Genomic DNA, 26,147 nt, shown 5'->3' with positions numbered 1-26,147 from the left:
AGCTAAAGAATCGTCCAGTTGCCACCCTCCTGGAATGTCGAGATAAACTGGACAATTCACAAAAGAAGGGATGAGATTTTAAAATACAAATGTATTCAAGAACATATATCCAGAAATAGAAAGTCAAACATAAAAACAGGTATCAAAAGGCAAACAGAAGGGAATACCAGGCCTTTTACTTTCCCTTATCTTATTTTCTCATCACAATCTTTGCTTCTTTTCAACAGAGCATTAAAGTTGAGATATATTTATTCTTCATTCTCTTTGGGGAACGAATCACTTTTTAAAAACATCTCAAAAGCTGTGCATTTTAGGGACGGTCGTTCATCCACCCCCCACCACCTCCCAGCCAGCTTCAAATCACACTGCACAGTATTTCGGTTCAGACCGCTCTTACCTGATATTCTCAAGGGCTAAGGAAAAAATAAAAAGCAAACAAACAGAACCCTTACTTCTGAATTTTCAAAATGCAAATGGAGTTCTGAAATTCTGAGCCAGGCTTTGCTGTACTCTGAATTAATTCCACTGTGTTTAAAATCCCCTAAGTGAAGTCAGCAAAGAATCACTGAAACGTGAGGTCTAAACAGTTAGAAGCAGTTTTATTCTTTAGCTTAAAAGCTTTCCTGTGAGTGACAATACAAAAATGAAGCTTCTCTCACAGTGGTAGCTTTTTATCTTTTTAATAAAAGCATTTAGTTGATTGATAAGACCTGTGATACCTGGAGGTTCGATGGTTTTCCAAGAATCATTTTCAGAATGAATCACAAAAATCATTTCCTTCAATCTTGTTGACCTAACGTACTATCTCCAAGTCAACCGCCATTTAGTTATTTTAGATAACTTCCTTTTTGGCCCCTGCTGCTCTGAACTTTAGAGGACAAAGCACGAATTAAATACCAATAAAATTAAATGGGTAACGGAGCTGAGCATGTAGTTAGAAGCTAAATAATTATTAGGCTTCCTTTTTTGTCAGTGAGAACAGGTCTCCCTTTGCTTACACACAAAAATGGCTTTGTCTACAGATGTCAACTCTCCAGATGCTGTGATGTAGAAATCTAGGCGGGCTCTCCCATTCAACCACGTCCCTGCTGGTACCTGCCATTCTCTCGTGAGCAGTTCTTTCATGTGCTGCACTGTGAGGCATCCTGGGGGGCTGCAAACGATGTCCACAGCATGGCCTTGCGTACCGAGAGCTTAACAAAACTAAGCCTGTAGAACATCGAGCCACAAGTCTAGAGTATGTCCTCAAACACTAAACTGCTCACACAAAGGGATTGGCATGAGGCGGCATGGCAGGGAAGCATGTGGGCTGTGTGATGTGACAACCCCTGTGGGGGCTGGAATAATGGCCTCCAAATAGACATGTTGGTGTCCTCAGCCCGGGTACCTGTGAACATGACCTGATTTAGAAATCGGGTCTGTGCGGATGCAATGGTGAAGGTCCTTGAGACCAGGTCCTCCTGAATGGAGAGTTGGCCTTCCCTCCAGGAACTGGTGCCCTTACAAGAAAGGAGAAACAGAGCCTTGACACAAACAGACACAGGGAAGGGAAGGTAGTGTGTGGATAGATGGAGGCAGAGCTCAGAGTGAGGCAGCTCCAAGGCAAGGACTGCCAGCAACTACGAGGTAGGGGAGAGAAAGGCCTGCAACAGACTCTCCTTCAGTCTCCAAAAGGAAGCGAATCTTCCAACACCTTGATTTCAGATTTGTCACCTCCAACTCCGTGAGATAACAAATCCATTGTGTTAAGCCCCCCAGGTTGTAGTAATTTCCAGCAGCCCAAGGAAACTAATACAGTCTAACACACACGGGTTCACATGAATTCCACACCAGCTCTGTGTCTGGCCGAGGACACCGGACACCGATGTCTTCCTCTCTAAACTGCAGTTCACAGTGTTTATCTCACAGAGAAATCCAAAACCAGCTCTGACTGCCTGTGGTCCATTCTCCACCGCTGACAGCCTGGGGGGCCATGGCAGTAAGACTTCACACCTTGTGTCTCCATTTCCTCATCCATAGATGGGGATGAAAAGAGTAAGCCCTGGCAGGGCTCATGTGGGTCACAGGGGTTGGTACACAGGGGCACAGATGCAGAGAGCAGTGCCTGTAGAAGGTCCCCCAGCCAGTAAAAGCCACAGCTACCTGACCTGCTGTCATGGTCGTCACCACAGGAATCCAGGGGAGAGGAAGATCAGTAAGCTTGGGGTCGTCGGGAAGTAAACGGGAGAGGAGCTTGAAGCCATGGTCCCATTTGCATCGGTCACAGAGACAGGAAGGGGCGGTGCAGTCAGCTCAGGAATATAGGCAAGGACAGAACAGAGTTGAGGAATATATGCCGAGGTCCCGAGAACCAGGGGACTGACTTGAGAAGAAGGCTGGAGAGCTGAGCTGGAGTTAAAACTCACTAGAAATCCCAGGGACAGTTCAGATATGATACACTGACAAATAGAAAGACATTAAAATCTCTGAGTAAGGAAATAATGCCTTAAGAAGGGCTGCTTAAGGACGAGTCCAGCGGGACAGAAGCAAAGACCTAGTGTACTCCCATTCTGCCCAGGGCTGCTGTAAACCACAGGGAAATACAACAGACACAGATTTCTAGAACATGAAAGAAAAAAGACAATGACTACCAAAACGTCCAATGTTTTATGCTCAGATTTACACATACATAAAATTACTCGGTTGCACTGTCATAACCCTCTGGGAAGTCTTACTCTCAGTTTCTGCCGCATAGCACCACAGACCCATCGGGAGCAGCTGGTCCTCGCACAGCCTTTGGAGACACGCTTCTGAGAAGTCGAGGATGAGTGACCAGTGGAGAGCAAAGAGGGGTGACAGAGAGCAGACTGTTGGTGCCAGAGGCCGGGGGCAGGGAACACGCAGCTGAAATGGGCAAAAGGGAGCCAGAGGTACAAGTTTTCAGTGAGAAGTCATGTGTATGTGACATGCAGTACAGTGATTATAGTTAATAATAGTTAGTGTATCATATATTGGAAAGTTGCTAAGAAAGTAGATCTTAAAAGTTCTCATCACAAGAATAAAAATTCCATAACCATGCATGTTACAGATGTTAACTAGACTTACTGTGGTGATCATTTCACAATATGTACAAGCACTGAATCTTTATGTTGTGTACCTGAAACCTAATAGCATGGTATATGTCAATTATGCCTCAATTTTTAAAAAAAAGAGAGAGGAGTAAGATCTGAGAAAGCGCCCGGGGAGGCTACTGGCATCTTCAAAGAAGCTGAAGACAAAAATGCAGATGAAGAAAAGCATCAGACATGGGGTATCTTGAAAAGCAACTTGATGGAGAGAATAGGAGCTGTGGCTTAATAAGGAACAGCCGACGCCAGGCCTTCGTGACACCTGGTTAATAAGCGGACGCATTTGTACAAATAGAAGGAGTGGGGGAAGTGCAAATAAAAGGGGAAATAACCACACACTTAGAGGGACCACACTCCAGATAGGGCACCTCCTGCTCTGTGAGGCTCTCCCACAGGCGTGGAGGGTTCCCCACTGTCGTGCAGGGCGGCCTGCAGGGTCTCAGCTCCCGCTCCCCACATAAGAACGCAGGACATGGTGAGGCCAAAAAGGCCACCCACAGAGCCATAGGTAGGGAAGTCATACCACTATGGTCTCACTGGAGGCTGGATTCACACGACGTGAGACCTGCTGTCCGCTTTCTGCCAACTGACCGACTCCCCTACCTATGGCTCCGTGGGTGTTCCTTTTTGGCCTAGCCACATCCTGCGTTCTTATGTGGGGAGCGGGATCTGAGACCCCACACACATGGCGCAGCAAGCAGGGTAGGAGACACAGGAAGCAGGAGCCACACTATCCGCAACCTGCCATCCACTTCTCTCTGCCAACCAACCTCACTTGCTAATTGCAATCTGCGCTTCCCAGCCCAGCCGCCATCTTCTTGCTAGCCCCCACTTTCTGCTAGCATAGCCACAACAGTTATATTAGTGGCCAATGGCTCACTGGTTACAGCTGACGGCCAACTAGCCACAGCTGATGGCCATCCAATCACAGTTGATGGCCATTTGCTACCTGAGCCAGCACCTTTCAACGTGAGGCCGAGAGCCTAGAAACTGCACTCCTGGCTTTGTCCCCACACCCACACATGACAAAGAGCAAGAGGGTCCTTTCTATATTGCCTTGGTGAGCGAGAATTATAGATGGACCATATCAACATTGGTAAGTTACAATACATTTTGTGGACTGAAAACGAATATTGCTATAACAGATAAATTATTAGAAAGTTGGTTACAAAAAAAAGGGGTAAAAAATGTTAACACCCTCCTGGCCACAGGGGGTCAGTGTTGCTTCAAAGCAAAATTACCCTAAGTCCCTCTGGGGGTATAAAGGTCTTAAAGACATGATTACATTTTCTTCTTTAAAAATGTTAGTTTCAATATGTCTGATTTTTAGACTTACTGAGTGACAGATGGTTACAGCATGATATAAAATATCAACTTGTTAAAAAAATAAACTCGCAAAAAATATATCTATTTCGTGCAAAAATGAACTTGGATCCTCGTCATTCAAAAGCAAGAGGAGAAACTAAAGGAAGGGAGAAGTTTATTTATATATATAACACATTCATCCATTCTGGGGTGTGTGTGTGTGTGTGTGTGTGTGTGTGTGTGTGTGTGTGTGTGTGTTCAATTCAACTGGGATCTCAGTGCCAAAGAAAAATAAAAACTATGTCTTCAGTTACTCACCCTGTAACTGAAGAGGTCAGACATACATTCATGAAATCTTTGGGTAAAAAAACAAAAATACAAAATAAATGCTCTACTAGAGACAACCGGGAGATCAGTATTGGCAGAATCATTTGCATCCTCTTCTTTCAAAGATTCCGAGGCTGGAGGCGCAAAGGCAATGCTACTGGGAAGGAGAGTTGAGACCAATACAAACATAGGGCTGAAAAATTACAACTCAACTGTTGACAAAAATCCTACTGGGATGATTTTGGAGGCCAGTTTTTGGCAATGTTGTGTAATTCTGATGCACCCCTGCACCCCAGTTCCACTCCGATGTGACATTTAAGTGGAGACCTGAGGACCAGACAGGCCGAGGGCTGTGCTCAGTATTTCAGATCATGGAACCCCCAATGCCAGTGTGGATGGGTTAGAGTGAGAAGGAAAGAAAATCCTGAGGCTGGAGAAATGTGGATGTAACCCCAAGTGCTATGGGAAGCCAGTGAATGAGGAGACTCAACCCAATTTCCGTTTAATGGGGGGTGGGGGGAGAACATTCTGGTTACTGTGTAAATGAATGGGGTGGGGTCCAGCAAGAGCAGAAGTGGGGGGACCCACCTGTGTTTAGGAAGTTTGTATAGGAGCCCAGGAAGATGATGTCTGAGAAGATGGAGAGAAGTAAACAGATTCAAGGTGCTTTGAGGTAGAATAAACAGGTCGTACAGGTGGATCAAATTAGGGGAGTCAGGGAGGCTGTGTGTGTGTGTGTGTGTGTGTGTGTGTGTGTGTGTGTGTGTAGACACACCCCTACTCCTGAAACAATTTTACGGTTTCTACAAAGAAATATTAACCTTTCCTCTTAAAAGTACCATTGTTAAATTTTCACCAAGAAGTATCAGATAATAATATATCATTGACCGTGTTGGTTTATAGATATAAAATAATAACCAATTCGGTGCCATCACTTTAATGATAATGGAAGTCAAACTTTATTCAGCCAAATGCTTTTAAAATTTAATAAAGAAAAGATTAAAAGATAATCATTTCCTTGCAATTCTGATTGTATTTCCATTGTTCAAAATCTCTGTTGATTTTTCTCTTAGAAATATTCATGGAATGGATAAACTGAATCTAAAAATATTCACACACACACACACACCCCAAATCCATAAATTATAACCAAATTTCATTTCCATTCTATGGGAGCATTTTCATCCATGTGCAAGCACTGTGATAAGAGTACCGACCACCTCATCCGGGCAACTAACGGAAAATGATGGGCCTGTAGATGCTTCTAAATCTTATTAAAAATACAAAGACCAACATCGTTAAGTGGGCAAAGCCGCGATCCTGAATTAGTTCTGGAGTTCTAATGAAAATGGAGGTTTCCTGGGCAAGCTGGTTTCTATCTGGCAGAACCAGATTATCAACTCTCGTGGGTAGAATCTAAAGTGAATAGATTTCAAAGGGTGTTAGGTGCCAGGAGACTATAGGAAACTACAGTTGTGGGATTTGGGAAATATTTTAAAATTATAAAACATAGTGATAAAAAGGCAGTTAACTATAATGGCTATAATTTTCCCCCAAAAAAAGAGTTTAGCACAGACAGACAGCTAGTCTCTGGGCAATCTCTACAAAATGCCAGACGCACGTTCAGAACCACACCAGCTTTAAGCTTGGCACACGTGATATTTACCTGGGTCTCTTCCTGTAAGCATCTCCCTCTGCTTGAACCTTGCGTAAAGCCGTACCTTATCCCCATCACTGTCTCTGTTCTAAGGAACAGCCTAATGACTCTTCACCGCTCTCATTCTGTTGTAGGAACAGATCAGGATAATGGTTGTAAAGCGTTTTGAAAATAACAAAAAGTATAATACAAATGCAAGACAATGTTATAATTATTCTTTTATGAGTCATATGTTACATTTTATTATAAGTATGGTTTGTAACAGTATTACATTGTTTATTGTTAGTCCTCAACCACAAAAAATGAATGTTAAAACCTCCTTAAAAGACTCTTTTTTTTCTTTTTTCTTTTTTTTTTTTAACTATAGCTGTTTCTGTTTCACCTCAAATCCTGAAATCTGACTTTTTAAGGATGGGATCCAGGCATATGCATTTTACAACTCTCTAGGTGATTCCAGGTTCGGAATCTCTGCATTTCTTTGATGAATATTAGGTAAGGGTTCAATGGTAATGGTCAAATAAATATAATTCATTTTAAGGTACTTTTTTAAATTGAGATTTAAAAAATATAACAATCCTTGCAAATTAGCAAGGTAAGAAATGCAAATAATCTGCCAGTTAATCAATCCTTCTGTGTGGATTTTTTTTTAAAAGCAGTAGTATATAGATTATTTGTCTGCTTCTCCTGCCAGTCATTATTGCAGGATCTCTGTCCCCCTTCCAACTGGAAACGTCCAGGAGGCATCTCACAGGCCATCAACCCACCCCTGAGCTGCCGCATGGCGATTTCCTCATCTCTGCCTCCTCCCCAGTGCCCGGGTGCTCTGTAAAGGTTCCTGGCTGCCACTGATGCCCTCAGCCAGCAAACCCAGTTGACATCCCAGCATGCTGGGTCCTGGCATTGAGCCAAAGTCACTGCTTTGCTGAGGTCTCAAAGTGCGAGCCCCTCAATGCACATACACTGTGACCTGCTGTGGTATTCAATGACAATGACATAGAGCGTGTACCTGTGTGTGTGCACATGCGCGCACGCACACGCGCACACACACACACACACACACACACACACAGCTGGGGGGGGTCACACTTCTAAGTGTTTCCTTATGCTCCAAGGCCACTCCCAGGTTTCTGTAAAATTAACAGTTTCTGGTTTTGGTTCCCAGATTTGACAACCTCACCTGGAGGGTGCGTGAGTGGAGGCGGGGGAGGATCTGAGACTGCAAGGATGAGGAGAGCTGAGTGACAGCTGGCGGCTCCATTCGAATTTCTCTACTCTCCAAATCTGGGGTGTTTCTATCACACTCAGTTTGGCTCCATGCTCTTCTCCCTTATTTCCTGGAGCTACTCAGTAGAAAAGGCTGCTCCCAAGGATCTGGCAGAAATCCTTAAATTCTAGCTAGACCATAATTCAGGTCCAGGCTGGGACCTGCTAATATCCGTCCCGGAGTCCTCCACTCCCTGTGGGAGGAAAATCTGACAGACCAGTAATATCGTAAGGAAAATTATGGAAAAGCTGGTTTTATTTACAAGTAAATATATCATTCAGACCACATTTACAGAGCTCTCCCAATATTTATCTTCTATTCTTCATAAAAATGTGATAAATCAATAATGTTATCCCTTCCACTTCCTCCTCCACTCAAGAACAACTTTTTATAGTGGCAAAAACTCTGCTCATTCTTGTGGGAAACGATGCAGCCCTACGCTGGTCCATTAAGCCAGATTGCCAGTAAAGCTTTCTTTGTCAAAGCTGGTAATTCCCAAGGTGACCCTGTCTCCCCTGTGTGAATGCTCCCATGTCCGGCGAAGCGTCTGTACTTCCCCTGATGTGTGGAAAACTCCCGGCATCATTCCAGTCATGTAGAGTGGGGGCAGGGCTCCAGGTACAGGTACGCCTCAGCAAGGCCTTGCACCCTGCACACCTAACTGTGTCAGCTCTCCACCCAGTGACCCCACGGCGACATTGTCTGTGACATTTACACAAGCACACATTTCCTTTAGGGACTGGCTACAAGTCAAGTAAGATGCAAACATGGGATCGCAAACAACTTTTTAAAAAATTCTTTCTTTTGAGGTAATTTCAGACTTACAGAAAAGTTGCAAAAATAGTACAAAGAATGCCCAGGTAGCCTTCAGGTAGATTCCCAAATGTTGACATATTATCACATCTACTCTATCTTTCTCTCTCTCTATCTTACTATGTAAAGTATGTTTTCTGTCTGAACAGTCAGAAAGTAACTTGCAAACACAATGGGCCCCTACTCCTAAATATTTCAGTCTTATTAACCATGCTACAATTATCAAAAGCAGGAAATTAGCATTAATAACTCCTATTATCTATCCCATAGACCTTATAACAGTTTTGCTAGGTCATAACGTAGTTCAATTTTCAATTTTTTGAGATACCTCTATACTGATTACCATAGTGGCTGCACCAATCTGCAATCCCACCAACAGTGCACAAGGGATCCCTTTTCTCCACATCCTTGCAAGCACTGTTGTTTGTTTATTTATTGATGATAGCCATTCTGACTGGGGAAGGGGGTGGGGATGAAGGAGAAGGTAAGGGGATTAGAAAGCACAATCAGTAACCACAAGATTGCCATGGAGATATGAAAGTCAGCTTGGGGAATATAAAACACATGCAAGGATTTTGTATAAAGATTTGGTAGGGTATCTGATGGACACTTGTCTTATTAGGGAGACCACTTCAAGGACGATGTAGATTCCTGATCACTGCACTGTACACCTGAAGCTGAAGCTGAGTAATAATGAATGTCAACTATAATTTACCATATGTCTGTATATGTTATATATACATATATCATATATATATATATGGTCACAGGATGTGGAGTCCAGCACAGGGAATAGAGTCAGTGGAATTGTAACAGCTGTATACGATGTCAGAGGGGTAGTAGATTGGGGGAGGGGGGTTATCACTTTGTGAGGGGTGAAAATGTCTATTACATTGTTTTGTACATCTGAGACTAATAATAAACTAAAACAAAACAAGTTTTGGTAATTGTCCCACTAATACCCTATATAGCAAAAGAAAGGGAAACAGGACTCAAAGCCTTTAGGGGAGAGTCACAATGGCTCTGAGATTCTTTCTGAACAGGGCGGCTTAAGAATTAGGTCTCAGTTACATCACAGCCCTGGTCAAACCCCCTGGTATTTAGGCCTTGGCCACAGACATGCCGGTATCTTCTTAATTGAAGAATCAGAAATTAAGACCCAGAATGTGGCTTATGTGCCTCTTCGTTCTTCTCTGTTTCTCTTTTGACAAACTTAACTCAGCAACTCCTTACCAACTGCCTGATACGGTTGTGGCTCAGGAGTATACAAAGTTATACAAGATGCAGTCTGTCATGCAGGGTGTCAGGCAGGGTCTCTGGTCCCACTCCCCACATAAGAACGCAGGACATGGTGAAGCCAAAAAGGAACAGCCACAGAGCCACAGATAGGGGAGTCATATCACTATGGTCTCACTGGAGACTGGGTTGGCGACACAGGAAGCAGGAGCCACACTATCCTCAAACTGCTGTCTACTTCTCTCTGCCAACCAACCCTACTTGCTAGCTGCAATCCACCCTGCTAACTGCAATCTGCGCTTGCCAGCTCAGCCACCATCTTCTTGCTAGCCCCCATTTTGCTGCTAGTGTAGCCACGGCAGTTATATTAGTGGCCAATGGCTCACTGTTTATAGCTGACGGCCAACTAGCCACAGCTGATGGCCATCCAATCACAGTTGATGACCATTTACTACCTGAGCCAGCACCTTTTTCCACGTGAGGCCAAGACACTGGAAACTGCACTCCTGGCTCTGACCCCACACAGTCTTAACACCCCTGTGAATCAAAATGTTATTAAATTATCAGTAGCTAAACGGAAATAAAATAGTGGTAAAACAGTGGGCTATAATGGATTATTGAGTCCTTACTGGTTGATAGCTACCTTACCAAATGATTTATATACATACGTCATTCATTTGTTACACAAATATGGCGACATTGGCATCAATTTTCATATTTTATGGGTGAGGGCACATGAGGCTTCTAAATCTAGAGATCTTCCAGCGTCCCCACAGTGAGACTCAGAGCCGGGATCTGAACCGACGCCACCTCCAAAGTCTGCTCCGCTCGGCGCAAAGAGACATAGAAACATGGAGAGAAGACGAGAGAGGGAATGAGAGACTGCCAAGCACTGCAGGAAAGAAGTCTTTCCAGGCCTCAAGGAGAAATGCATATTTGAAAACACACTGAAAAATGCATAGGATTTTGAGAGCAAAGATGAAAAAACACCCCAGACAAATTTCAAGCCAGTTAAAATAGCTGACCGCGCTGTCCTACGCTTTGACTCAGCAAATCAACCAAATTAGGTTCCCATGACACACAGCGGAAAGAGAGTTTCTTAACAGTTTGCACTGCCGAGGGGCCCTGCACACAGAGCTTCGAGAGCTCAAACAGATGATTCACACCATTAGGCAGGAAACGGCTTCTGCCTGGGATCCGTGGTCAGTAAGCCTTCTTTTCACCATGAGCCTCTTTCTGATTTCTTTTCTTACAAGGAAGACTCACCAGTTAAGACACAGAGTATCAGACAGTACTGGAAGCACTTTTTTAACTGTGGGTTAACATTTATGTGTCTGACACAAAGAGATGCTGTTGGCTTACTTTTGCATGGTCTAAGAAAATAATACACAACAGTTTTATCAGCAGGACATTACATCCTGGACAAAAATCTTATTGATCACGCTATCGTTGACTTCTGAGAAAGGTACCTTGAATTAAATTTAGTTTGTACTTATATGACTATAATAAACTAGTTGAATAATTTTCTATCATTAATATTGAAATTTTGTTACTGACCCAGATCAGCATTTTTTGAAAGATGCTCATTTTGAAGTTTGAAAAGTTACATGGGCCACAGGCTTTAAAAAAAAAAATGTTTTTTTATTTTTTTTTTTTTTCTAAGATCCAAAGTCAGTTTAAACTATAAAGGAGAAGCTTTGGGCACCATTAGCCTGTCCTGGGCTTCACCACTTCCCCTCTTTTCACAGGTCACAAGAGGGGACAGAGTACCCCGTGTGACATTCTCAATCTCGCGTTAGCCATGCAACATCATGGTTCCCCTTTCATGGTGCCATCAAATACTCACTTCCCCATCTCCAAGTGCAACTCCATGAGTTCTGTCTACCTTTTTTTTTTTTGATACAGTACTCACTTAATTTGATAAAACCATGAATGTCTGACAAGTGATTATTAAAGTCATGTGTTCTCTTACACAGATAGCTTGAGATTCCCAGCTCTGTAGGAGCCAAAAACCATTTTGCTAGAAGCTCTCCTTGCACGTGGTTTCTACTTGTGTCTTCTTACGTGTCTAACCATCACAGTTCAGAGATGAGAAAAATAAAAACATCCTTCCCATGCACTCAGCATTGCTAACGGGATTAACTCACGTTCCCACTTAAGTCAGGGACAAAAATGCCCCTTATCAAGGAAAACTAGCAACATTTCTTCTCTTCAACCCTGTATCAGGGCATAACCAATGCAATTACAATAAGAAAAAGAAATAAGTGGTATAAAAAGTGGAAAGTTAGAGGTAACATTTCTACAAAATTCCTAATTTCTAGAAAATGCATCACCATTAAAAATGCAAGCAAAACTTCTAAAGAGTTCAGCAGTACCTTTAGAATAAACAAATAACAACCAAGCACAAAATTTAATGAAAAGAAAAAAAAGAAGCCAAATAACTAGTAACCAACTACAAGATACAAAGGACTAAATCCTTAAAATTACGGGCAAGACCTTCATGGAGAAAATGATAAACATCATCAAAGAACACAAAAAAAGTTTTGAATAGTAGGGGCATACTCCATATTCTTAGATGCAAAGACTCATAAATATATCTGAATTTATCTGTAAAAAAATGAAACTCCAATTTAAATAAGTCAGCAGGGCTTTTCTTATAGTTGGACACATATATTGTAAAATTCATAAAGAAGAGCAAAGAGCCAAGAATGGCAAAAGCATTTCTGAAGAAGAAAAGCTGGGAGGAGAGCGAGAACCTGCATATCAGATAATTAATACTACAAAACCGGGGCAATTAGAGGAGTGGATTTTGTTACAAGATTAGGAAAGTAGACCAGTGCTTCGCGAGCCCAGGTACACACAGGGCTTGTGAATAAACAGGAGACAATTGATCATCCAGATGGACAATATTATATTCCTCACTCTCATCCTATACAGCGATAATTCAAAGTCTATTAAACACCTACGCATGAAAAGCAAATCCATTGCAACTTTTAAAATAAATATAAACAAGATTTTATGACTTTAGGTTAGGTAAAGGATTTCCTAAGCAAGACTCATTTCAAAGAACAAATCGTGAAGAAAAAGATAGGTATGTTTGACTACATGAATTTTTTTAAGTTTCACTACACAAAAGACACTATAAACAAAGTGAAAAGATAAGACACAAACTGATAAACAACATATGCAATACTTACTACAAAGAAAATGTAAGCATTCAGAATCCACCAAAAGTGATAAATTAAGAAAAAGATAAGCTATCCAATAGAAAGACAGAGGATGTGGACATAGTTCACAGAGAGGACACACCGATGGTCAATAAACATTTCATAAGGTGCTCAGTCTCACTAGTAAAATAAAAAGTGAAATTACTCCAAATAATGAAATTAAATGATTTCACAGCCATCAGATAAAGCAAAAATTTACTCTGATAATAATGAGCTGATGCAGACAGTGGGGAGATAAATTATTACAAACATTCTAGAGAACAATGGGACAAGATCTAGAAAACTTAAAGGTGTGTCTACCCAAAATTCAGCAATCGCACTTCTAGGTATAGACCACTGAGAAATTCTTCCCCACGTGAACCAGAAGGCACATGCAGGAGTCTTCACAACCCCATCACTTAGAAAGATGACAAAGTAGAACCATCCTATAAGTCTTTCGACAATTGAATCAATAAATGTATTTTCTAACTAACACAGGGTAATTACTATGCTTCCCAGGTATTCTACTGGAAGGACTTTACAAATATGAACTCATTTAATTCTCAAAACAACCCCATGAGGTAGGTAGTTTTTTTCTTGTTTGTTTTGTGGTAATTTCACTCTTTCTAGTGACTATTTTTCCCATTTTATAGATGAGGATATTGAGACACAAAGATGTAAACCCAAGATCACACAGCTAGGTAGTAATAAAGTTATACAAAGCAACTCTGCGGAGCAAAGAAAATGAATGAAAGAAAAATGTATGTATATTATCATGGGTAAATATCAAACAGTAAGAAAAAGTAGGTTGTAGAATGTTTTGTACAGTAAGATCCCCTTACATAAGTTTGAAAGATGAAAAACAATACGGCATTCGTTTCCTAGGGCCACCATAACAAATTAGCACAAACTCGGTGGCTTACGACACCAAAAATTTGTTCTCTCACAGTTCTGGAGGCTGGAAGTCTGAAATCAAGATGTTGAAGGGCTGCACGTCCTCCAAAGGCTCTAAGGGGGAACCTTCCTCGCCTTTCCAGCTCCTGGTGGCCACTGCCACCTCCAGAATGGAGCCACTGTTCTTGCTACACCCAGTCATTAAAATCAAGACAATTCCCTGAGATGTAACTGTGACATTTTAAAACCTGTAATGGCTGAAGGAAAGCTATGGCATTTTCTCTTAATCTATTTTTTATTTCTCTGTATGTCTGCTCACAGTGACGTATATTCTCTTCTCCTGCCTCCCTCCCTCCCACACCCCAGGAGTAGTGTCCCACCTTAGATTATGGGACAGGGGGTTGTAGGATTATTTATATGGTGCAATTATAAAAGTAACACAATCATTAAAAATTAAAAACAAAATAACTGTGATTAACAATGTCACCTTCAGAATCGGAATCTGCTCCTGCACTGATCATCTGTGTGACATTGAGCAAGGAACTTTGATCAGCCTCAGTTTCCAGCATTAGGATAATAACAGCACCCACCATGGATTTGATAGAGGTATTAAAAAATAATAAGCATTTAATATATCTTAGCTGACAGTCATCGTTAATATTAGCTGATATTAATATGATCAATACCCTCTAAGTCAACCTCTAGTGTTCTTCCTGTGCACGTTGATTGTTTTTGCCCGGATGCCAGCAAACACTGCAATGCCCCTGTGGGCTGCACACATGAAAATTATATCGACAGGTGTGACCAAAATTAAGAGAATCTTCTGACGTTTCCTTTTTATAAAGTGATCATTAGAGGTATGTGGACTTTTTTGTCCTGCTTTTTCGTGGAAAAAAAGCATAACCCCTGTTTTCAATACTCCTACAGGTATTTATTATAATCGCCACTGTCCCGTGGCAACATTGTAACACGTGGATGGGGGGGGGCAGGTCAGCGCACAAGAAGAATGAAACAAACATTTAAAGAATGAATTGGAACGTTATCAAAATGTTGGGATTACACTCAGAATAGTGAAAAGTGCGTCCCTGAAGTGTGCTGACATGCCATGTGCTCACCTGACAACACCCTTCAGTGAAAGATATTTATTTGGGCTTCTACATGACCATCAATGACCCATTGTCTATGATTTGGGGAAAACAATATCCCACAAGAAAGAAGATTCCCCCAAGTCAACACCTTAAAACAAGTGACAAATTGCAGCTGTTCTGTGAAGGATCCATACCTCAAATTTACAACACAGCTTGCAGCTACACGAACTGACTGATCGCTACAACAGTTTTAAATAACAGCTTTTCCTTTTTACAAAGCAGTACATTTGTAGTGCAGAAAACACAGGTAACAAAATAAAGAAAAACAATGTAAATCAATTGTAACATTACCACATCCTGGATAGAAACATGATTAATTTAGCTATTTTGTATAACAGCCTGTTCTGGTGTGTATGTGAGTGTGTGTGTATGAGTGTGTGTGTGTTTGAATTCACCCTTCAGTGCATGTGTTACAAAACGAGACATTTTTTACTTAACAATGTTGTACTAATTTACTATTGTTGGGGCGGACGGGTGGCTCAGTTGGTTAGAGCGCGAGCTCTGGGCAACGCGGCTGCCGGTTCAATTCCCACATGGGCCAGCGAGCTGTGCCCTCCGCAACTAGAATGAAGTCAATGAGCTGCTGCTCAGCTCCCAGGTGGCCAGATGGCTGTTGGTTGGAGCCCGTCCTCTCAACCACAACGTTGCCGGTTTGACTCCTCGACTCCCACAAGGGATGGTGGGCAGCGCTCCCTGCAACTAACAACGGCAACTGGACCTGGAGCTGAGCTGCACCCTCCACAACTAAGATTGAAAGGACAACAACTTGACTTGGAAAAGCGCCGGAAGTACACACTGTTCCCCAATAAAGTACTGTTCCCCTTCCCCAATAAAACCTTAAAAAAAAGAAAACAGGGATCAACCCTGCTTATACCTTTTAAAAAAAAAAAAAAAATTCCTATTGTTGCTGTAACAAATTACCACAAACTTGATGACATTAAACAACAAAAATTTATTATGTTAACAGTTCTTGAAGTCAGACGTCAGAAACAGATCTCACTGGTCTTAAATCAAGGTGTGAGCACAGCCATGTTCCTTTCTGGAGTCCTGAGGAGAGAATCTATTTTCTGGCCTTGTCCAGCTGCTAGAAGCTGCTATGGTCCTTGGCTGGTGACCCCTTTAAAAACCAGCAATGGTTGACTGAGTTTTTCTTCACATTACATCCCCACATTTGGACTCCCAACACCTTCTTTCATGCATAAAGACACTGGGCCCACGCAGATAATCTAGGAAAATCTCCCCACCTCATGGTCAACTCATTAGCAAGCTTAGTTCCACCTGCAACCTAAATTCCCCCTTTCCATGCAAACATATTCACAGGTTCCAGGGACAGTTGTGTACACCTCTGGGGGAGGGGGCATTATTCTGCCTAACACAAATACACTCTGAGTATCCTTCTAGTCCTGAAATATTTTTTCTATCTGTGCATTCCTTTTTAATTGCTACAGTGCATTTTATCGTATTGCTATGCCATAAGTCACTGTACCAATTTCCTACTATGAAGATATTTACATTGCTGTAATTTGCAGTTCCTGAGCAGTAAGATGTATTTTTTATATTAATATTTCTGAGAAGGCAATGAATGAGTTTTGCAGCAGTTTATACTTTCTCCACGCAGGGGTGGGCCGACGTTTCCTGATGCCCTCACAGACAGAGACCATTATCTTTCCTTTCTAATCTCTGCCAATTGGAAAATTACTTTCCAGTTTTGTTTGCCTTTCTTTGGTTTCCATTGAGATTGAATGTCATTTCATACTTATGTTGGCCACTCGGTGGTCTTCCTGTGTACAAGGCATCTTCTTGCTCAGTATGCAGCAACCTTGGCAACGAGACTTTGTGGGAGGTACCTTCACTCTGAACGAAAGCACTGGACTCGACTCTCCTTCCATCTCATGGTCACCACATATCAAAGCCCCACGCTGCTTCTACACTCTGGCATCCCGTGAGAGCTCTAACCGCACCCCTGGGTGTGACACAATTTCTGTGCCCATTGCCACGCAGACAGTGAGATCATTTGACACAAGTGCTGGGGACATAGTTGTAGCAGTTCCCGGACTCCAGTCTAGTTGATTTTGAGAGCCAAACCCTCTCGAGGTGATTCTTCCTCTTGCATCACATGTCCTGTGTGTCTGTACATCGCTACTCGTGTGTCACTGAGCAGCCCTCCTTCACAGAATGGATGGTCAGAACTGTATTTGTAAACTGATAGCGAAACCCTGTGGCCTGATGTCTGGATTTGTCAGAAATTTCGTCCAGCATGTTATACCCAACCCTTGTTTTAGAAGCTGTTCTTATAATTATATTAGTCATGATTATTTACCTCACTTTGTTTATTGTTGTTCTGGACAAAACCCCAATTCCTATGCTGTGAGCTGCACAGACTGGTAACAACACAAGGAGAAGGCCTCCAGGTGCTCTGTTTGTTACCTTACGTGTGGTTAATATAGCCTCGCTTGTTTCTAGATTTTATATTCTCTCATCTCTTTCTGGCCATATTTATTCACCTAAAGGGGATGGGGGGGGACAAAAATGCAAAAAAAAAATTAAAAAAAAAAATTGAGTCTTCTTATTTAGAATGCATCCCAGTGTTAAAACAAATAAAAGAATATTGTGCACATTTCTAGGAAAAATTTGAACAAACATCAAGACTCCAAAATGCCTCCATCCCAACTAGAGGCAAGCATTTTGCGGAAGTCAGGGGAGGCAGAAAGTCAGGCTGCAACCGGGGACCAGGGACAGTCTGGGTTCCCGACGCTCAGCATCAGGGTGCATTCATCCCAGGCTGGGGATGAGCCCTGTTTCTCTGGTTTTAGAGGCTGTGTTTCAGAGGCCACCCCACATTTTGAGCATTCCTGCGGGTAGGTTTGAAAAGCTGAACTAAGCCCGGCATGCCCCAATTCTGTTTGTGGATGATATCCTATCAGTATCTGAATGTCACCAACACTGATTTTCATACTTTCCCTGAAAGACCATATTTTGACAGGCTACATGTGGACCCCATGTGCATGGCAGCCAGCTGCATACTCAGTGGTTGGGTGTGGCCGCAGGAGTCACGTGGCCTGGGGCATCCTGGCTCCCCACAGAGTCACAGGGTCAGCACCCCACCCCCCCACCCCCACTCTCACTTCCTTATCGTAAAACAAGAGAATGATAAGGACTTCCTCACAGAGGGTTTAGAGGAGTGAGTGGTAAATATTAGTTTAGCCAGAGACATGAGCACATACACAGGTATAGTAGATAAAGCTTAATGAGTATTTGATCTGGCCATTAAAAAAAATAAAAGCGGCAATAAAATCAGCTGTTTACAATTTAGGAACTAAGTGGCCCAAGGCAAGAATTTCACTTTGACGTTCAGACATCACCCACACTCTCGAGGTACCACCCAAGATAAAGGTTCTCAAGAAGGCAAACCGCCTCCTCTGTCTACCTCACTCCAGCCATAAGCACACATGTGAAAGCCTCTGAGCTGTAATTTGGGACCGACTCTAAGTCTGTGAACATAACCCTATCTGTCTGAGGGTTGATTTGAGCAAATTATTTAGATGATGGAACACATTCACTGTTCAGATTAGAATTAAACAGAGTAACTTTTTAAAAAATTCAATCTCACAAATATTCCTCACGCCACCTTCCAGCAACCCTTTTCTCAACAACATTTCCTCAATCCTGAGTCCTCATTCTTATTCCTACCCACTAGATTGAGGTTATCATTCACCCAAGTGATACCCTTTAAATTAAAAAGCAGGAATATATATGGTCCTTCTCTCAGTGCTAAATCATTCACTGTAATGACACCAGAGTGCACTCAGCAAAGGAGAGGAGGTGTCCTCTTATAACACGAATGCCGTTCCTAGGTACTTGGTCCACACCTGAATCCTGATACACGTCAGAAACGCCCTTCCATCACGGCACTTCACCTGAGCCACCTTTTCTGCATTCTTGTTCCTAGTAGCTTTGGGTGCTAAGAAACTTCTTAAACTATCTATTCCTTTAGGAGAACCTAGAAATCCTCAGTTACGGAACCAGCCTTTGCTGGGCACCTGCTCCGTCCTGAGCTCTCCTCTGGGAAGTATGATGCACTTGGACAAAGATGTAGATCAGCCCTCCGAGGACTTCACAGTCTCACAGGTGAGGCAGGAAGGGGAGGGAGGGGGGAAACAAAACACAGGGAAAGGAAGGGGCCTGCTATGCTGGCTCCGTGAGCAGTCAGTGTCTCTGAAACGGGAGCTTGTCACTGAGACTGACTTATTGACAAGACACCCTTCTTCCTGTGGACGGGACAACGGCACACACAGGTCTACCAGATGGTCCCGGCCAGTATGCAGGTGGAGATGCCCAGAAAACACCATCCTCAGGGCTGGTCACGCCCCGCCCCTGGCATGCGTCTCCGCAGCTCAGACCACAGTGGTCACTCTGGTGATGCAGCACGCCCCTGCCTCCCGCTGACAGGCAGCAACTGTCACCCTTTGCCCCAGAGGGCATTTTCCTGGACTCTCCTAACACCCAGTGAGGAAAATATCGCTGCCAGCAAACGAAATTTGTTTTCCTGCCATTGCCAGGGACTCGAGAGGAAAAAAAAAGGGAAGAGAATCAGAGACTTTCCGGAGCATCTCACCAGGTCCCGTGCTGGCGCTCACTGAGAAAGAAGAGTGCAGTGGTCAGCAGCAGCCCGTTGGATCGGAGCCGGGCAGCTGAGGGCCAGGCCTCTGGAACACGGCATCCATTCTACAGCGGGGGCTGCATCCTGGCGTCTTCCTCCATAACAAGATGATGATAAAATACACTTGCTTACATCCATAGGAAGCTACCTGGACAAGCTGGCTTAGTGCTTGGAAAGGGCCTTGAACACACTCGGTGTTTACGAGCTGCGGAAGCTCAGCACAATTGGTGAAAGGCCTCTCCCTGTGAAAAGCCAGCCACCTGGCTGAGCAGCAAAGTCACTGAGTTTTCCAAAGCTAGTCCACAGACCACCCGGGAAAGACGGTGACGGAAAGGAGGTCTTTGAAAATGACCGTTTCACAACATATATACATATATCAAATCATTACGCGGTACTTTTTAAAGGAATACAATGTTGTAAGCCAATTATATCTCAATAAAACTGAAATAAAATGTTTAAATAAAAATAAAAGACAACAATACATTTTCAGGACCTTGGAGGGAGAAAGATGCTTTGTCAAGGGATGACAAAGAGGATGACAAAAAAGCAAGGAAATATATAGTGTCACACGGCTTTAGACCAATTGAAGAAAAAAGCCCATTTAAATGATTAAAACATTCCTTCAATAAAACATTTCTAAGTAAATTATGTTTTTCTTTTCACATACAAATAGAAACATAAAAGAGACTAATAACATGACGATTAGTAAAGGTGCTTGTGACCATCTTCTGATGTGTGAGTTTAGTGGGGCGACAGTCCCCCATATTCAGTCCCACACTCATCTGTGTTGCTGTGAAGGTATTTTGTGAGTCCAGTCCATAGTCACTTTAGTTCAAGAAGATTATTTTACTTAAGCTGGGAGAACCTGATTCAGTCAGTTGGAAGACCTTAGCAGGAGAATTGAGGCTTTCCTGAAGAAGAAATTCTAGCCGGAAGAGTAGCTTCAGGGCATTCCAGAATTCCCAGCAGACTCACCATCTGTACAATTGCATAACCCAATTCCTTGCAATAATTCTCTTAATATGTATCTCCTGCTTGTTCTGCTTCCCTGGTTGAACCCTGACCTGTACAGCTCTGAAAACTCTCATTGTCGTTAATGCGTGAGAAGGAATTAGTAACAGTATCTCGTGCATGTATAACAGCTAGTGCTACACAGCATCCATGTGAGTGGCTTAAAATTTTCCCTGCATGTTTGTTTACTGATGAAACTCTCAGTGAAAGGACTCAGAAGATACGTCACTAAGCCCAAGTAAATTTTAATATTCCGTTTGAATTATTCTGAACAGATTCTGTATGAGTAGCGTCCTAAGTTCCAGAACGTTGAGAGAGAGAGAGAGAGAGAGAGAGAGAGAGAGAGAGAGAGCACTTCCATAGGATTTAAAGCACATATCACACATACACACACGCACGTGTGTCTATTAGAAGGTGCCAGAGCCCCACAGACATGTTCATTCATCCAAATAGCACTACTTGCCAACGACAACCTGAACGAACATCTTTTATTTTGTGACCTTGGACAAGTCACTCAGCATCTCTGTATCTCCACTTCCTCATCTTAAAATGGGGGTACAGTGCTTGCCTCGTAGGGCTTTGTGATGATTACGTTAGGCGATATTTGGAAAGGCTTAACAGAGGGCCCGCAGGTGGTACACGACATGTATTTGTGGGTTTGGGAAGCTGGCACGGACTTCACAGAGAGGGTGTGAACGTGCTAGAAAGAGTTGGATTAGGTACAGAGTTCGGGTACAGTTCTGAACAGTGGGGAGCCAGGTTTGGGCAGAGCTTCGGGGCAGGCGTGAGGAAAGCTCGTTATGTTGGCCCTAATCAAACCAGCCTGCCTGCCATGAATGGTCCTTACCAGCACCCCTAGGAGAGAAGCTGAGTGCCCGATTATGGTCAAAGCCGGCGCGGATTCTATGTCTAAAACCCCATATTCAAGATGTCTTTCAAACGACATGGTATGTTTTTCAAAAGGAGTTTACGTTTAACCCAGGCTGCAAAGCAGTGTTCGATAAGACTAACAGGTTTCTTTAAAGCAGGATTCCCCCCATTAGACTATTGCTTAACCTGTGAATGTGCTGACACTAAAGGGCCATCTGCAGTGGTCCCCACAAGGGGCGACCCAACCCTCGTCTCCCAGGAAAACAGTTCTGAGAGGCACACTTCTGCAAATGCCAGTTGTTTCTGAATTCTTGATGCTCTGGCATCTGGGGACTCGCTGAGCTCCAGGGTTGGCCAATTCTTAATGACAGCAAACTACCCACCTGAGAGGTCACCTTTCCTACACATGCAAACGGAGCCAGAGCCCGCACACCCACCCCGCCCCACACTCCAGCAGATGATACAGTATCCCTCTGCCCTAGTCCGAGGGCCTGTACCCAGAAGCAAGGGGCAGCCTCTGTGCCCCAGAGATCCCTGCAATTATGCAAACGAGCCAGTTCTAAACCTGCTTACGCTGCCTTGCCTTCCCTTTCCTGAGGGAAGCACGATAAAGGCTGCTGCCCATGCTCTTCCATCCTTTGCCTCCTGACCCACCCACTGTGGTCCTGTGTGGCCTGCGGAGCATGGCCTTACCCCCTCCTCTTGGGAACTGTGAGGAACAAAACACCTCTCCAAATACAACGGCTGATATGTTGATTTCACCGTGCCTGAATAATAAAACCTCCATTTTAAAACGTCAGTCTCGGTAATGAGGGCTTTTAAAGATTTTAAGCCCAAGAGTAACACCATGATGTTGTAGATGAATTCATCTTAAGCATCACCATTATGTACCACAGGCAAAGCAGCGTCAGAGCCCTGGGAAGCCCAGAACTAACCGGAACATTTGATGGAGAGATGCAGAGCCATCTGTGGAGCCTGAACTCCCACTAGCTAGAAGCTCTAACACATGTGATGAGCCTCCAGAGCACACAGCATCTAAGATGGGCCACCCCCTCCCAGCTGGGTATCCCAAGACCAGGACCGTGGGCCAAACCCGCAGCCACAGGACAAGCGACAATCAGTCAGTCAGCTGCAGTTTCTTCACGGTGTTTCCATAATTCTGGAGGTCAGTGGCATCAGGATTTGTGACTCACCTAAACTTCTCAATTGGAGGTTACAGGAGAATTGGGGACCTGTTTCTAAACACTTTGGCCTTATTATTATTATTATTATTATTATTATTATTATTATTATTATTTCATCTGCAATATAAAGGGGTCGAATCAGCTATTTGGTACCTTCCAGGTTGAAATTCTGTGATTCTCAATTACTCCACAGAGCTACTAAGTCCAGCAAATTTTATAATCCTATAAAATGGCTCTAAGCCACAAACAGGATTGATGTAAAATTTTCCCACCTCTGTTGACTTTTTTCCCCTTTTTTTTATATTAGGCCTGTTCTCCAAAGTGCACTGCTTTTCTGTGAGTTACAATCACCTCTACTATTTTTTGTGAGCCAATCAAAATAAATATTTTACTTTCGAAAAGGAAATGTATGTTTTTCCAAGAGCAGTGCCAACCTTCATTCCACACCTTGCCCCATCATTTAATCAACTGTGAGCTTTATCTGCACTTGGAAAAGACATTAGGGAATTAATGACTCATAGCCCCACCATGGAGATCTGTTGGGTCAAGAGGACGAAGGCTACACCCCCTCCCCCAAGGGAAGCACTTGGCAGAACTCTGAATGGGAACTGCAGTGACCTTTGCTTGAAAGTAAGGAAGTGAGTCATAGGGCTTGACCATGAGTACTAGTTCTCTGTTACATGAAGAAACAATGATAAAACTGATGGTTACCTGATAAGCAGATTGGAGTAAAGAGTGGAAGACGGAAATACATCAGCTTGGTTATCTTCTGAAGGGAGAACTTTGCACCTTGATGGAAGGTGCTTTGCCGGGCTGCCCTGCAAATCAGTGGCCTGTCGTTTCACATCAGGTTGGACCTCAGGTTCCTCAGATGTAAAATGTCAGGTTTGGAACCGCTGATATTTCAAATTAGGATCTATTTAGTCATTAAATATGGAGCTCAGAACTGGATCCCTTGACCATGTTTTTTTCCAATAAGAAAAACAGATTCCCAGGTGTTACGGAATTGTACCAAACCTACAAAGAAGTATGATCCTTGCTCAAAGAAGTATTTCTCCAGGGGTAAGGGACCTATCGTTAGGAGTATTAATCTTGCCTCAGCAAGCCAAATTGGAGTGCACTATGGCACAACTGGAAGGGGAAGGAAAAGAACAAAGAAGAAGACACCTGACATTTATCCTGGCCAATGGATTATTAGTCATGAGAAAGGTAAAGATGATAATAGAGTAGAAAAGATGTGCTCTGTTCCACAGCAGGGTAGAGAAGCTAGTATAAATGCAGGCAGCACACATTGGGCAATGCGGACCGTGTATAGACTCCAGTGCTATAAAGATTGCTTCTGTGGAAGGGTTCAACTACTGCGTCCAACAACGGAATTATTCTAACTCCTGTAGAGACCGCTGTATATATCGATTCAGTACACATTTATTGGACATCTACATATACATAACTGAACTAACCACTCACCATCTATAGAGATAAATAACTCTTGCTTTTAAGAAGTTCGCTATCAAGTGAAGAAAATGGCTAATTACAACTCACTGTAATTAAAGTGACGTGAAACGAAGTATAAATAAAAAGAACAACAGAAAACTATTCTTACCAATGTCCTTATGCCGCGGATGAGATTTAAGCTCAGTTTTAAAGAATGGATATGATTTTGGTAGGCAAATTGAGAGGAAAAGCATTCTGGGAAGATGGAACAGAGAAAAGTGGTGTACAGCGCTCTTCCAAATCTGATCTCCAGTGACATGTCCTGCTCATAATTATTTAGGTGGCGTCTTTAGTGGGGGAAAGTCCCCAAGCACACTCACTGCATCTTTGCATCGTTTTTAGTCAGCTCCATGGATAAGGGGACCTATTGCCTCTTCAGATAAGTGTGTCAGCACTTGGAGTCCAGCATCCCAAACCATCGCTCAGACTTTCAGAAAACTGATGCCATCCCATCAGGCATGTGCTTTACTGGTCAAGGGAAATCAGCTCTTTGATTTTATGCTTCCAGTTCCGTGGAAGAGTTGTGTTTCAGAAGCGATACGTACTGTGGGGCTTTACCTGCATGAGCAATCGCAAAGGTGGTGATTCCAGCACAGGCTCGTGGACACAGCTCGGCCGAGTCCTTCCGGCAGGACTGCAGGTCCCAGGCTGCCCTCTGGGGAGCTGCTCTCAACGCAGGTCGCATCTAGGAGTGAACCCAAGAACATCAAAAGAAGATCATTTCGAGTGACATAGTAACGTAAACTTGAGGAAGGTTTTGGAGATTGTTTTCTTTAACCAGAATACCAATACTTTAATGTCCTCTGAATTTGTAATGCCCTCTTTAATTTTTTTCAAAAACTCCAAAACAGTTGTTTCAAAGCATATTCAAGAGGTGTTAAAGATATAATCTGTTACCTGTCACTATATCTGGAGGGAGGGGTTATAGGGGTCCTTCCACGTTTTCATTTTCTACATGGTGAACTGTTTGACTCTCTTACAGAGAAAATACATTTTTCAGAGTGCACATATATCTTTTGCAATCAGGAAAAGTAATCTTCACAGGTTGGAAACTTCCTAATGTGCTGTTCTATCTAAATCCAGCTCTGAATCTTTCAGGGAATGTATTACGTGTATATTTGTGCCTATGCCTGATGCCGTGCCGTACCTAGTAAGTGCTCATGTAATATTAACTGAATAAAAGAAGTGGTAACGTTTGTCTCTGAGCAGCAGGAACGCTGCAGGCCAGCCCATCACTGTCTTATCATCGTTCCGTAGCTGCACCCCACCGCGGCCGGCCCGCTCTGGCTGCCTTGTGCAGCCCCTGTCTGACCCCGACTGGTGTCCGGTGCCCTAGTCACCCTGGTGGGAAAGCACGTTTCCACCCTTGGTCCACTGCCATGAACTGTGGAGCATGCCCCGTCTGGCATGGAGTGAAGCACCTTTTCAATGACACACCGCCACCACTTCCTGCCCGTTGCCCCTCCACGTTGTGTCCTGCCTCCTGGAGAGACACTTGCTCTGCCAGACTGAGTCACCAGCCACTGAAAAGCTGCCCTCTGCAGCCTGACTGCTTTATGAAAGAGTCGGCTGACCACTAGCAAGTGTGTTATTTTTATGCAAAACTCGGGATCACAAATAAACTTAAACCTGATTGGGAAATTATGTCAAGAGAAAAAAAGAAATGCTGGCTTTGCTTTCTGGCAACAGAAACCAAAAGTTCTTGCAGTCCTGCAGGCAGACGTCTGGGAGGGCAACACGACATAGTTCAATGGGTGGCAGTTGTGCAGTGCTCACGGGGGAGAAATCAGCCCAGGGATGTGAGGCGTGGCCACTGGGCTCCCACTACATCCACACAGGTGCTACCCACGCCGGGCCCGACTGGAGAGAACCCAAAGCAGAGACTGGGGGGGACACCTCAGCGTCATGGGCTCTGGAATGTTCCCTGGTTCTCACATCACTAAGTCAGTTGGCAACCTAATCCAGAACCAG

The sequence above is a fragment of the Rhinolophus sinicus genome, chromosome 4, assembly GCF_057876585.1.
Source record: "Rhinolophus sinicus isolate RSI-liver-muscle chromosome 4, RSI-T2T, whole genome shotgun sequence".
Taxonomy (NCBI): domain Eukaryota; kingdom Metazoa; phylum Chordata; class Mammalia; order Chiroptera; family Rhinolophidae; genus Rhinolophus; species Rhinolophus sinicus.
Note: the sequence above shows the minus strand (reverse complement) of the source record.